Below are 5,632 nucleotides of genomic sequence, written 5' to 3'. Positions count from 1 at the left end.
ATCCTTGATTATCTGGGTGGGCCCTAAAGGCCATCACAAGTCATCACAGTGTCCTTATAAGAAGGAAGTAGGAGCTGGGTAGCATGCAGACAGAAGAGGAGAGGCCACATGAAGATGGAGGCAGAGATTGGAGTGACGTGGCCACAGGAATGCCAGAGCCACCAGAAATTGTAAGAGACAAGGGACAGATTCTCCCCTAGGGCTTCTGGGAGGAGGGTGGCCCTGCAGACACTGTGATCTTAGCCAGTGAAATGGATTTTTAGACTTTTGGCCTCCAGAGCTATGAGAGAATAAATTTCTGTTATTTTAAGCCACAAAGTTTGAGCCAATTTGTTACAGCAGCCTTAGGCAATTAATACAAAACTATTAGAATTAATAGGTGTAATTAGTAAAGTTGCCAGATACAAGGTCAATATACAAAAATCAACTGTATTTCTGTCTATTGGTAAGTAACAAGTAGAAAATTAAAATAAAATACTTCATTTATAAATAGCATCAATAAACATTAAATTCCTAGGATTAAATGTAATGAAAGATGTACAACTCCAAAATATTATTGAGAAAAATTAAATTTGCTTAAAAGGAAAAAGACAATTCCAAATCAAGGCTAACAAGAATGTGGGGCAAAGTGAGCTCTCCCACACTGCTGATGGAAGTGTAAATTGGTATATTTCTTTTGGCAAACTGTTTGTCAGTATCTAATAAAGCTGAACATATGCAATGTCTTATTATCCAGCTATTTCATTTCTAGTTATGTACCCAATAGAGATGCATTTATGCAGTCACCAAACAATATGTACTAGAATGAGCAGAGCAGAACTATTTGTAATAGTAAGAATAAAATGTGATATTACCCATATGTCTAAAAACAATAGGCTAAATAATTTTGTCACATTCACATAATGGAATACTATACAGAAATGAGAATAAATGGTCCACATCCAGGCAACAATATGGAGGAATCTCAGAAAACAATAATATCGAGTGGAAAAGGGGCAGACCCGAAAGATCTCTATTTATTATCCCATACAGAAACAGACAAAACCAATCTATGCTGCTAGATGTTAGGACAATGGGCACTTCTGGGTAGGAAGAGCCTGGAAGGGGCCATAAAAAGGAACCTCCGAGTGCTGGTCATGTTCTGCTTCTTGATCTCAGTGCTGGTTATGTGTGTGATTAGTTTGAGAATAGTCATTGAGGTCCATATTTAAATTATATGCACTAAAAAGGTATTACTATACTTCAATAAAAAGTTAATAAAAACTTACCCTATACTCTATAGTGCTGTCATAAGAATTAAGGAAAGTAATTTCTTAGCACAGGTCCTGGCACATAATAAATATTCAAAAATGACAGCTATTTTTATTATTGCTACATAAGTTATATCCTGATGATTATCTGCTATAGCTAATACTACTAGCTTAATTTTAAGTTGATTGATGTTCATCTGACAAATGAGGCCCAGTCTGATCCTGACTTTGCTGCAGGGACTTTGAAATTTGTCAGAATTTGTGCAGGGATGTCGAGCATCATCAGATTTGTGAACCGAACCCTGGTGAACAGTAATGTCTGCTAATATGGAATTACTGTTCTCTACTTTCAGTATTTTTCTAAAGCAGTTCTGGCAAGTGAGGCCAAGAGTCATGAAAGGACCATGACTAAGGTCTTCCAGAATCATCTCTGACGTGGATTTCACATACAGTTGCATTATCTGGGTGAGATTCAGAAATGGCTTCAGACAGTTCTTTCTGCAGGGGCCAGTAAGTTTGAAGAGTGTTAGAGATGCTAAAATGTCAGTTGTTACCTGCCTCCTCACCACATACTGGTCGCATATGTCCTCTGTGTGAAGTTTCCTACTGTCCTTGAGACCAGCCTGGGCAACATGGCAAGACCCTGTCTCTACCAAAAATTAAAAAATTATCCAGGCATGGTGGCATGCGCCAGTAGTCCTAGCTACTTGGGAGGCTGAGGCAGGAGGATTGCTTGAACCCAGGAGTTTGAGATTACAGTGAGCTATGATTGAGCCGCTGCACTCTAGCTCGGGTGAGACAGTGAGACTCTGTTTCTAAAAAAATTAAAAAAAAAATATATTGACAAATGGAAAATGAGACTTGAAGGCTAGGATGGTATCTGGAGAGAGAGATGATTCTCTCTCTCCAGAAGCCACATGACCCTGTGTGTTTGCTGCTAGCAGCTGGCATGTTTGGCTTTGGGTTTTCTAGCAGCCAATAGCAAGGAGGAGGACCCATCAGCTATCAGTGGTTCTCAACCCTGACTGCATGTTACAGACACTGGGGAGCTTCTGAAAAATGCTCCCAGGCCCCACCCCCATGGACAATGATTTATTAGTCTAGGCTGGCATCTATATGCTGTAAAAGCTTAGTAGTGAGTCTAAAATGTGGCCTGGGTAAATAGCTACCAAGTTGTATGATTCATAACATGTAAAAATAATCATAAATAAATAAACCAAACAAAAACAATTCCTCAAGAGAAGTACAGACGTGGTATTGGGACTGCAGGGAGAAATTCCTGCTGTGGATCCTTATTTGGTGGGCATGTGTGATATGATAAACAACGTCCTCAACAATGTCCCTATAGCAAATACTCGATTGTCCCTGAATGTGAACTGATGGATAATAATCCCAAAGCACCACCCAGGAAAACACACTTCCACAAGGTGGGCCAGAGCATCTCTGCTGCTTTGCTCCATACTGGAATGGGTTTGAAAGGATCTAGAACAGAGTCTTACCCTAGGACTTCAGAAATTAATAGCAACTTCTTTTTCTAAGGAGAGGGCCTATGGTTATTAGTGGGCCTTTGATTATCAGTGGTGGTTCTGAATCCCCAGAAGTTTCAGAAGGACTGGAAGAGAAAAGCTTGTGGGCTGCCTATCTTTCTGACAAACTTCTAATCCTGTAGGAGTCTTTTAATTGCTCCACTGGGCTTCCAGGTGGATGGGCACCTGGCATGTGATGCAGCTCACCGTGCTGCTGACTTGAGCATGGAGCAAGTCTGCCCGGCTGGTCGACTAGCAGAGTCAGGGTCAGTATTCTCTTAGCAAAGCTGAGGGTCTGGCAAGGACACAGGCATAAATAGAAGGCAAAGAGGCAGATCGAGGGATTCCTTCATGGGCCAAGATTCTCCAGGAAGCATTTGGATACCCCCCAGTGCACAGACAAAAGGGTAGTTGAGCCCCCGAAGTTCTCCATCAGAACACAAACAGCAATACTTTTTGCTTGGAAAAAATTTAAAGCAGGTGAATCAATACCCAACTTGTTCATAAAATATCTTGGTAAACACCCACAGAACATTTAACCTTGAGAAATATAGATTCCTGGTGCCCTCTTTAAGCTAAATTGTTTGCAAAATATATGACTATGAGACTGAATTTGTTAACTTGTTCCTTAGGGTTATTGACCATACATCAGTTTAATATTGGAGGCTGTCTGCCAAAAGTGATGACTTTGTTTTTAGAGGCATTTGATCTGTAGTCCTGCTTTACAACATTAATTATATGGTAACTAAGTTATCTACTAAGGTCATTCTTGGCTCATGACACTAACTGTGGTATCTGTGAATAAGTGAATATCCTTTCTTCTATTTTTAATAACAAGGGGGTTGTATCCTGATAGCCTAACCACCTAAGAGTAGTAACAAGACTTTGAGGTGCTCATTAAACAAAAGGAAAGCCAGAATAAGTACCCATTTCGTCTCTTTGGAAAATGCCATCTGAGCTGTCAGGAGGCTATTTTTATTGGGTAGGTCCTAGATCAGGTGTTGGCAAACCACAACCCACTGGCTAAATCTGGCCAGCAGCCTATTTTTGTATGGCCTGCAAATTAAGAATGATACTACATTTTTAACTGGCTGAAAAAAAATCCAAAGAAGAATAACATTTTGAGACACATAAAAATTACATGATATTCAAATTTCAATGTCTATGAATAAAGTTTTACTAGACTACATATTTATTTGTTTATGTGTTGTCTATGGGGGCTGCTTTCCTATACAATGGCAGAGTTGAGTAGTTGCCACACAGACTATATGGCCCCAAAAGCCTAAAATATGGAAAAATATGTCTGGCCCTTTACAGAAAAATCTAGATGAACAGTGCAGCATCTACAAAGAGTCCATGTAGTACTTGTTCACAGATCAAAGGCCAAGGAAATGTTCAGTTCCACCAATGATTTTATATTATTCTTAACATATTTTTACCCCGTAAGGAATAGTACAATAGTCAGTAATAGACTAACTAGGCCTAGAACATACCTGTTCCCAGTGTAAAACCCCAGCCTGAGAAACTCAGGTTTCCCTTTTGATTATAAAACAAAAAGACAACTGAATGCATTTAGACGAAATATCCAAAAATAATGGGGAATTAAGGACATGGTCTTAAAAATGGGAGATGCCATTTTTGAGTCATTGAGTTAATTGTTTCAACAAACTTTTATTGATAAATGACTATGTGCTAAGAGCATCATGCCCAGGATATTCCTAACAGACTCAAAGTCAAACTCAGATAATTGAGACCATTCTTGAGCAGTTCTGGGTGCAGAAAATTTTGCTCAGGTTTTATTCAGCTCAAAGATATTATTTTTTAATCAACTGTATAAAAATGAGAGATTGTTACGAGGCCTCAATAAGAAAGTGGCCCAGCATCTACAAGGTTTGAATCATTGCCCTTGCTGTTTATAAGCTGTAAAAATTGTCCGGTCCCTCAATCAGCAATGCATAGCACCTGTAATTGTGTTCCACGCTCTGCTCCCATTGCTGGTTGTTCTGATGTGGATCAATTTCATCTGCAGAAGCTTACAGTAAGATCAAGTGTTGCAGTGAAGTTTCTCTCTTCCTTGAGGTTATTGTTTAACCACAAATGGTGAGTAAACACCTCATATCCTAGGATACAGAGCAGATGGAAGTGTATTTAAGTCATCAGCATTCTGCTTGCTAGGAAGTAAGATAGAAAACATCTTTCTTGAGGCAATTAAAGCAAATTTTAATGGGCCCCTGGATAGAAATAGGTGCAGCAGGGTCTAATTGACTTGGAGATGAAGAATTTAAAAACAGGGAGTCTCTCCTCCAATATTAGAAGGTATGAGATGTTAGGAAGCAGTACAATTCCCTTAACCAAATGTGTCACCTGTACAAAGAGAATTAGAATTCTGGAGAGTGCTAACCTGCGGGTCTTCTGGATTTTCAGGGGGTTAGGTAGAGATCTTTTAAGTAGGAAAGGGTGGTCGCTGGAAAGAACGGGGTATAGCTTTTAGGACAAATGCAAGGAAAAAGGGCTCAACCCCCTCTCCTTACTGGGTTGAGCTTTTCTTTTGCTACCACATCTATGACAACACATTCTGGCTGCCCATTGTAAAAAAGAAAAAAAAAAAAATTTGTCATAATTTTTCCTAGAAGAAAAGGGAAAAATGAATAAGATTATTTCAATCATGAGAGGAGTATAGAGGATTCGGAGGAGATTAAAACAGCAGGAAAAGAGCAATATACATTTATAAAGAATATAAATCACAATAAAGACAAAAGGTTAGGAACTTAAAAATAACAATAAAATAAAATGGATGAAATTTAAAAGAAAATGTAAAAGGCTATACACCAACAAAATTAAAGGTTAAAAATATAA

This window comes from Propithecus coquereli, unplaced genomic scaffold (genome assembly GCF_000956105.1).
Source record: "Propithecus coquereli isolate 6110/MARCELLA unplaced genomic scaffold, Pcoq_1.0 Scaffold44, whole genome shotgun sequence".
Lineage (NCBI taxonomy): Eukaryota > Metazoa > Chordata > Mammalia > Primates > Indriidae > Propithecus > Propithecus coquereli.
Note: the sequence above shows the minus strand (reverse complement) of the source record.